At 37.9% G+C, this 10,145-nt stretch overlaps 1 protein-coding gene across 1 annotated transcript in view; it reads left to right on the top strand.

Moving 5' to 3' along the window:
* LOC115224709 (putative uncharacterized protein DDB_G0277255) overlaps positions 1–9,075 on the top strand; it is a 430,967-nt gene extending 421,892 nt beyond the window's left edge. Inside the window, exons 2-3 of the transcript XR_005003931.1 lie at positions 8,737–8,854; positions 9,022–9,075. The gene's annotated coding sequence lies outside the window, so the exon portion shown is untranslated. The remainder of the gene's footprint in view (positions 1–8,736; positions 8,855–9,021) is intronic.
* The last annotated feature ends 1,070 nt before the right edge of the window (positions 9,076–10,145 follow it).

The raw sequence follows: 10,145 nt of genomic DNA, 5'->3' as shown, positions 1-10,145 counted from the left end.
AATCAACATGAAATTTTGATGGGAAGTTTTCATTTAAATCTCTTTAAAATGGAGTTTGTATCATAGAGGCAAGCACAGTCTCGGGTGGGTTGGTATCAAAAGGATTTTAATGCCTTGGATACCAGACTAAATTTTATGTAATCAAGTTTTTAGGCTCAAGAGAACTGGGTGAAATTGTTAGATTGAAAATGCATGGAAGCTTGCTACGTGTGTGTGTGTGTGTGTGTGTGTGTATGTTACCTCCCCTGTAACTTAGCAGTTTAGCAAAAGCAGACCAATAAAATAAGTACCTTCTAGGCAGTACCTCAATATGGTTGCAGTTCAGTGACTAAACCAAGTGAAAAAATAAACTGATATCACACACACACACATACACACGTGTGTGCATGGCTGTACCAGTGTGTGTGTATGTATATATATATATATACGAAATGCGGAGTAGATGAAACAGAGGCGGCTGAAGAAGGGGAATGTTTCTTGTGTTGTATGTCCTGTACTCTATTTGTTCGTTGTTTAAGAAAAATGTCCAGTTCCTTAGTTTTGTGTTTATGTTTTCGTTTCTCATTGTGTTTGACATTTTTTTGGTGTCCTGTACCCATATATGCATGTATATATATCTACATATAGATGTAGGTACGTACATATATGTATGTATGTATTCTTTTACTTGTTTCAGTCATTTGACTGCGGCCATGCTGGAGCACCGCCTTTAATCGAGCAACTCGACCCCGGGACTTATTCTTTTGTAAGCCCAGTACTTATTCTATCGGTCTCTTTTGCCGAACCGCTAAATAACGGGGACATAAACACACCAGCATTGGTTGTCAAGCAATGCTAGGGGGACAAACACACACACGCATATATATATATATATATATACAACGGGTTTCTTTCAGTTTCTGTCTACCAAATCCACTCACAAGGCTTTGGTCGGCCCGAGGCTATAGAAGACACTTGCCCAAGGTGCCACGCAGTGGGACTGAACCCGGAACCATGTGGTTGGTAAACAAGTTACTTACCACACAGCCACTCCTGTGCCTATGCATATGTTTTATTTATTATTTTGTTATTATATATATATATATATACACTTAAACACACACACCTGCATACTTACACAGAGGTATACATTACATATATACATATACAAAAATATGATGTATATATGCACACACAGTTTCAAGCGTATGCATATACATACACAGTAGTGCTTGAGCGAAACGAATCTGTTGCCAGCCAGTTTCCAATGTCTTACTAAAAATACTCCAGTGTCAGTTATAAAATGTTAATACATACCTTGAAGAAATATCCTTGTATCTATCCACACCTCCACCGCCTCCTTCTTTTTTCTTTCTCTTTTCTAAAAACAATCTAGGAAGTTAGTTTATCTCTCAATGTGGTGGCCACCAACGACAGTCATAAATTACCATCAAACAAACTAATACACACTTCTTTCTAGGCTTTACTCTATTCAAATAGAGATTTTACATCCTTTACCATAAATTTTTCTTCATAGCTATTTGCTCTTGCTTTTATTGTCTTGCTTGGTTCGTGGAGGTGTGGTGGTGGTGGTGGGGTACTGCCCCCCCCTCCTCCCCAACTTCTTTCTCTTCAAGTTCTTGCTGTGTTTCGTACATGTACTTTGTACAGCTTTCAGCTTTTAACTGTCGTAATCTCTGGTATAGCAAAGCAGCACTATCAAACACCTACCTCGTTTTTAGTAGCTCATTAAATCAGAAAGTACTTTGATGTGGAAGCTCTGACGGTTCCACCTGTTTTAATAACCGTTATCCAGAGGAATTAATTAGGGTTAATTTCTGGTGTTTCCTTTTAAGATAACGCAGTTTTTAAAAGAACTACTTGGATGGCTCACTTATATCCATAATACTTTGCCATTATTATTTATTTCACTTGCAGAGTTTTGACAAATAGCTGTTGTCATTTGTGGGATGGATCTGGCTGTTGGCCAAGATCAATTTGAACTCAGAACATAAGGCCAGAAGATTTACCACTAAACATTTTGTCCAACAGGCTAACAATTCTGGAAGCTAGCCGCCTTAAACAATAAAATAATAATCCTTTTTACTTTCAGACACATGGACTGAAATTTTGAGGGAGGAGGAGGTGGGGTGGCTAGTCGCTTACATCAACCCCAGTACATGACTGGTACTTATTTTATTGATCCTGAAAGAATAAAAAGCAAAGCTGACCTTGATGGGATTTGAACTCAGAATGTAAAGCTGGAATAAATACCACTAAGCGTTTTTTTTTTTCTATCGTGCAAACAACTCTGCCTGCTCGATGCCTTAATGATAATAGTTTCAAATTTTGGCACAAGGCCAGCAATTTCAGGGATGGGATTAAGTTGATTACATCAACTCCAGTGCTCAACTGGAGGTTGAGGGTATTGTGTAGCCATCTCCCCTTAAAATTGCTGACCTTGTGCTTAAATCAGACATCTCTGTTGTAGCCAGGGAGATATTTGCCTCCAATTCAGTGCTACATAAAAAAGCACTGGTGCTGGTTCCAAATAAAAAGCATTGGAACTGGTGCCACATAAAAAGCACCCAGTACACTCTGTAAAGCGGTGGGCATTAGGAAGGGCATCCAGCCACAGAAACCTTGTCAAAGCAGACACAGAAGTCTGGTGTATTCTCCTGCCTCCCCAGCTCCTGTCAAATCGTCCAACCCATGCCAGCATGGAAGGCAGACATTAAACAATAATGATGATGATGATGATCCGGCCACAGAAACCAAGCCCAGAAGAAACAATGGGGCCTGGTGCAGCCCCTCCTATCTTACCAGCTCCTTATCAAACCGTCCGACCCATGCTAGCATGGGAAATGAACATCGAGGGATGATGATGATTCACTTAGCATCTGCAGAACTATCCACCGGCGCCATATGAAACCCTGCAGTAGTAGATCTATTATCATTACGAAACGATAAACTTTTAAGTTTAATCTTACATAAAGCACTGCGCTGTCTTAACCTACCACCTCTTTACCACAATGATTTACATTTCTTTTCATGTTTTTCTTCTCTTCGCCTCTCTTTTTCTTTCTGTCATTCTTTTGTGTTTGTAATCAGTTCTGTGGGAATAGACAGTCCAGTCAGCTGTACAATTAATAGCTCATAGTTACCGATTCACTGGAAATCTTCAGAGACGAACTTATCTAAGGCGTCATCAGTAGTTTATAGAGAAAATGTTTGTCATCATCATGATATAATATTAAATATCCTTGAAGGATTTGGCAGAAAACTAGTGAAGAGTACTGTCTCAAACCATTGATTTCTTTTCCTGCCTTTTTGATGTATGTGGTTGCTTCTAACCCCTCTGCCTCCCTCTCTGACCTTCGCCATGATTACTCTATAAATTGGTGTACATTGTTTTTTAATTTGCTACCTTAATCCAAATGTAAATGTCATTTTATGTCAATATCTTGTATTTGGGACAGTTATATGGTTTCTGTATTAGTGTAGTGGCAGAAGTTGGCAGTGACGTAGGGAATCATATTGATTAGAGTAGTGGTGGTGGGGGGGGAGTGCACAGTGTGGCTGTTTTTGCATTTGTTTTCTTTTTAATCACTTTAGCATCTGTTCGCCCCCCCCCACCGTCCGTACATATATATTTCTTTGCTACCCACAAGGGGGCTAAACACAGAGGGGACAAACAAGGACAGACAAAAACGGATTAAGTCGATTACATCGACCCCCAGTGCGTGACTGGTACTTTATTTATCGACCCCGAAAGGATGAAAGGCAAAGTCGACCTCGGCGGAATTTGAACTCAGAACGTAACGGCAGACAAAATACGGCTACGCATTTCGCCTGGCATGCTAACGTTTCTGTCAACTCGCCACCTATACCCTGTCCATACATATAGGCGCAGGTGTGGCTGTGCGGTAAGAGACTTACTTTACAACCACATAGTTCTGTGTTCAGTTCCACTGCATGGCACCTTGGGCAAGTGCCTTCTACTATAACCTCAGGCCAATCAATGCTTTCAATGGATTTGGTAGACAGAAACTGAAAGAAGACTGTCGTGTGTGTGTCTGCGTTTGTCCCTCGCCTCTGCTTGACAACTGGTGTTAGTGTGTTTGTGTCCCTGTAACTTAGCAATTTGCCATTTTCTCTAGCGGTGTCATATGAAATTGTCACCCATAATTATGACCCTAGTATCGATCTATTGCATTTCAATCTATTTTAGATTTAGGGTTAGGGGTGGGAGAAGGGTATCTTTTTTTCTTCACAAATGTAAATAAACCCACGGCACAGAATGCTTTTTAACTCCATAGTCACCAGTGATTGGTTAAAATTGCCAAAATGCAAGAAATTTTCTCAATAAAGCCAAGAGAAAATGCTGTTTTATAAACACATTCTACCAGTATACGAAATTTAAAATTTTTTAGTTACCTAGAAATTATGTTAAAAACTGCTGTTCAAACCGAAAAGATCTGCGTTTTATATTTTAAGTACCCTCTGCTCTTGTGTGTTGTACATACCCCAGCTTCTCTTTTGCCACTCTGCATATTCTGAGTGTAGGTTTTGGGTATGTTTCATGTAGCTTCTCTTTGTCTTCTCTATGTTCTGAGTTTTAGATGTGATTCTATCGGAAAAGCTTCTCTTTTGTCACTTTTCATGTTCTGTAAATCTTGGCTGTGATTCTGTATAAGAGAGCATGTCTTCTGCATTCCCTTGTCCTACTCTACGATATAGAGTTCCATCCTATGAAATTTAGTTTAGCTGTTCTCCCAATTTGATCCTGTCATACTCCGATCTTTTACTTCCCCTCTGGCTCCGGCTTCTAGTTTGACACCTGTCCTACCAAAAAACCTGAGGTAGACAAGCAACAACAAATCTTAATCCTTCATGTGGTATGATACTTGTTTCTTTATTACCCACAAGAGGCTAAACATAGGGGAGACAAACAAGGACAGACAAACGGATTAAGCCAATTATATCACCCCCAGTGCGTAACTGGTACTTAATTTATCGACCCCGAAAGGATGAAAGGCAAAGTCGACCTTGGCGGAATTTGAACTCAGACGAAATGCAGCTACGCCTTTCGCCCTGTGTGCTAACGTTTCTGCCAGATACTGTCTGACCCTTGGGTGTCTTTTGAGGAATTGCAAGCCTCCATACCAGGTTTTTTTATATATTCTTCCTGACTAATCTTGGTGCCCTGTAAAAGTCACTTGCAGTGCTCTGTCTTCTGTTACTAAACTACAAAAGACGAAGAAGCACAAATAGTCAGATCAGCTGTAATCAAAGTCAAACTGTTTTAGTGCTCTTGTGTGTTTAGTATGAACTACTTGTTGTCCAATAATAATAATAATAATAACAACAACAACAACATTTCCTCTTATTGATTGAAATGTTAATTTTAGCATTAAAACCTGAAAGCTGTGGCTAATATATAAGAAGAATTTTGCACCGAAACTCTATCGCCAAATTTATTGATTAGATCAAAGTTATATATCTGCAATTAGGTTGCAATCTAACTGCCACCGCTTCACCCTTACCCCTTCCATCCTTTTTCGCTGTTGCAAGCCGTGTCTGTTTAGCTGCGCCTGCTGCCACCTATACGATATGTAATGATGATAAAGGAGCCATCAAGAGAGCTGGCAATTTCTGTGTGTGATTTATTGCGATGAATGTTTTCATTTAGCACTTGCCTCCAGATAGCTGATACCTCCGGCATTAGTTACCTTGCTGTGTACTTCTTCCTGCTATTTGATATTCAAACAGCTATGGGGGTTATTATTTTATTTATTCCCCCACTACCACACACACACACACACACACACACCTTACACTCACACACACACACATATACTACACTCACACACACACACACACATACTTATTCTCTTGCATTTCTCCTATTGCTATCGGGTGCTGTTTATGATATGATATCCTCTCAGTGTTTATTTCACCATATGTTATCTCTTCACTGTTATGTTGTGTGATACATCTTTCTTTTTTTTTTTTTTTTATTTTGTTAGTTTGTTTCGTTTTCATTTCTTGCTCACAGCCATATGCACACACATGTATGAATATGCATATATGTGTGTGTGTGTGTGTATATATGTGTGTGTGTGTATGTATATATGTGTGTGTGTGTATATATGTGTGTGTGTGTATGTGTATATGTGTGTGTGTGTATGTATATATGTGTGTGTGTGTATGTATGTATATATGTATGTATATATGTGTGTATGTATATATGTGTGAATATATGTGTGTGTATGTATATGTGTGTGTATGTATATATATATATATTTATATGCGTGCACACACACACATCTGCACACTTTTATACATATGCACATAGACACACACATACCTATATACATACATCTTTGTACACATACCATGCATGTGCATGACAGCACACACACACACACACACACACACATTTATATTGAGAAAGAGAGAGAGAGAGAAAGGAAATAGTAAATTACCATATGAAATCCATTTCCTTCACTGCTAATCTATACTGTATCTGCTTTCTGTCTCTCATGATCCGGTTAATATAAATGATGATGATGATGATAATAATAATAATAATAATGTGTGTCTCTATGCATTTTGGGGGGATTTGTTTTTTTTCCTGTCACAACACGCTATTGAATACATTGTGGCTTACTGCAAGGTTGAAAGGGTAAGCTGCTGTTTTATTGTATGCACATGAATATATGCAGCATGCACACGCGTGTTGCACAGAGATAATATACACAGGCATGTATTTATAAAGTAAATATAGGAAATACACATGCGAGTATGCATGCATTTGTATACACGCGCATAAATGTATATATGTATGTTTGTGTAAATGTGTCTGTGTTTATAAAGACGTGTATGTATGTTGATGTGTGTGTGTGTGTTTTATTATATGTATAAACTTAGATATAACACGACTGTTATGCTATTAGGAAGCTGTGAAGTAGAAAACTGGAATCATTATGAATCATAGGCAATATTATATGTTGAAGATACCCCCCCTCCACTTTTTTTTGTGTGTGTGTCTCAATGGATGAGACTAGCAGCTGAATAAGGAGCTGATGGCTAGGGCTTTGCAACCTTGACCTGTCCATCAGGAAATGGACAGGGTATGGATGATGGGGGTCACAGTAACATCCTGTCAAGTGAATCTTCAAAGTCTGATCTGATCTGATCTTCTCCACCTCCTACACACACACGCTCTCATCTTCAGTGGAGTGGCTGAGTGGAACAGTGGATCACGGCAATGAATTAATTGCTATTGTAGTTTGTTCTGTTGAAATAGAGCAGTTGCATGTCTCAGACCTTACACCAACAACATCACCAGCAGCATCATCGACAACAAGACCATGGGCCCATACTTGATCACTGGATTTACTAGAAATAGCAGAATATCCTTATTACAATATAAAAAGGGAAGTATACATTGGACAACCAGGTGTATTGGACATACAAAATGGCAGGATGGTCATAGATGGAATACATTTGATCACAGGTGTGCTCAGTTTGGACTGACCTGTGGCTAAACAACTATGTCACTTTATGATGATTATTACTATTATTATTTAAAGGCAATGAGCTGGCAGGATTGCAGAATTTCCAAAACTTCACACCTTGTGCCTGCAGTTGAAAGGATTATTATCATTATTATTATTATTATTATTATCACCTCCACCTTAGCAAAGGCAGAGGTATTGTTTTCAGTCGTGTTTGTTTGTCTGTCTGTGGACAAGATATCTCAAGAACCGCTGGATGGATTCTGATGAAACTTTCAGGGATGTTTGGCCTCGTGACTGGCACAAACTGATTAGATTTGGAATCGATCTGGTACCAGACAAGGATTCTGGATTATTTTTCCTGTTTTTCTTTTTTTATTAATTTTTGAGAGCGGTCGGGTTCATTTTTAGTATTCTCGTTTGTGATGGCAGTCGAGTTTATTTCAGATATTCTCATTTTAAAAATCATCTCTGGCTAATCATCAAGAGGACATTGGTGTTGCCTCGGCAGAGGTTTGAGCTCTCTGGGTGCTCTTATCATTATTATTATTATTTCGTTAGCATGCCGGGCAAAATGCTTAGCAGTATTTCACCTGTTCTTATATCCTGCCTTCAGATTCCACTGTGGTTCACTTCCCCTTTCATCCTTTCAGAGTTAGTAGAGTACCAGTGAAACACTGGGGTCGATGTAATCAACTAGACCCCTCCCCCAAAATTTCAAACCTTATGCCTTTAGTAGAAAGGGTTATTATTATTATTATTATTGAAGGCAGCAAGCTGGCAGAATCATTTGCACACCAGGCAGAATGCTTAGCGGCATTTTGTCTGTCTTTACATTCTGAGTTCAAATTCTGCGAGAACATCTGGTCATGGGTTGTTATTACCTTGCTTGGAAACTGGTGAGAATTGTTGATGGGAAGGGCGTCCAATTATAGAAAATCTGCATTAATAAACTCTTTTGGACCCATGCAATTATGGAAAAGAAAAGTAGATGCTAAATGATGATGATGATAATATTTATACTGGAGTTGGTACACTTGACTCTAACTTACTCTGTGGAAAGCTTGTTGTTGTGTCTAGCCATGAGAAACCATAGCAGAAAATTATAGTCTAAGATATTCCAAGATTTCCAAAAGAAAGAAAGACAAAATTAATTCCAAATATTATTGAATGACTCAGATTTTCAACAATTCAAAGCAATTTTTACTATTCTTTATTTTTCTTCTCTTTTTAGGTAAGTCCAATTGTTGAAACCGACATTGGGTGGATATTTTACCATGGCTAACTGAATGGAACCGGTACCAGGTTTGAAGGTTCTTTTGTAAACTATTGTAGTGTGATGTCATATATATATATATATATATATATATATATATATTAGGTTGTCCCAAAAGTTCATAAACACTTGCGAAAATTGAATTTTTACTCGCCAAGTACTAACAAAAGCAACAAAAATTATTCCTCAAAATAAAGACCATTATTTTCCAAGACTTTCTACAAACTTTTGGGACAACCTTATATATGTGTGTGTTTGGCCTAGAGGTCTGAAACACAGACCTGGAAATACAAGATCGCAAAAAGAATGACCCAGGTTCAGATCCTGCTGGAGACAGGATTTTGGAAAGCAGCAGGGGCACACGTAGGAGTCATGACCTAGATGGGCCTGGCTCCCATAGAGTGTCTGGAATAAGGGCCAAAACCCTTATTGGATGAGAATTCTTCCACTGAAGATCTCTCCTGCTGTGTGCTTGCCTTGCAGCAAGTTTCTGGCATATATATATATATATATATATATATGTTGTGAAGGCATGCGATCTATTGGTTAGGGTGTTGTATTCATGATTTTGCATTTGTGGTTTCCAATCCCAGGCCAATGGGGCATTGTTCTTGAACAATGCTTCAGCAAGACTATACTCCCTAATATAAATGTGTGTGTGTGTATGTATATGTTCCCTAGCATGACTGCAGCTTTGAAGTTGACACATTTTAAAGAATTTATATATATATATATATATATATCACATCACAACACACCACCCACACACCCATCCCCACATTTTCACACCTACACATATATATATAAACACACACACACAAGCAGGTGAGTGGACAAAACAAAGAGACATTCAATATACTTAATAGAGTCACATACATTTTTATTTAAAACTATTTGATTCTGCTCCCATACTATTGAGCCTCTAAGTTGCATTAGGCCGAATCAAAGTGTTTTAAATGATGATGATGGTAATAATAATAATAATAATAATAATAATAATAATTATAACTATAATAATAATAACGATAATGGCAAAGTGGGTTCCATTTGTATGTCTCTTTAAGAATTGGATAATTGCATGCTGGCATCTGGAGTTACACAGATAATTTAAATTGAAATTTATAAAAAAAAATTAAAATGGGAAAGGGGTGAGATAAAGCACAGTAGTTAATTAGTATAAAATTAGTTTTCGTGACTATATTTTGAATGAAAACTCCTTTTCACAACATTTTTCTAATGAAATGCACTGTTTATTTATTTCAATTAATTTTGAGAATAATCGAAAATTTTCAAAAATTTTGTTTTAAAAAAAAAAAAAGACCATTTTCCCCTTGATTAAAGGCAGCATTTGGGAATGCTTCATTTGT

This window comes from Octopus sinensis, linkage group LG26 (assembly GCF_006345805.1).
Source record: "Octopus sinensis linkage group LG26, ASM634580v1, whole genome shotgun sequence".
Taxonomy (NCBI): Eukaryota; Metazoa; Mollusca; class Cephalopoda; order Octopoda; family Octopodidae; genus Octopus; species Octopus sinensis.
This window is presented reverse-complemented; position numbering and strand designations above follow the sequence as displayed.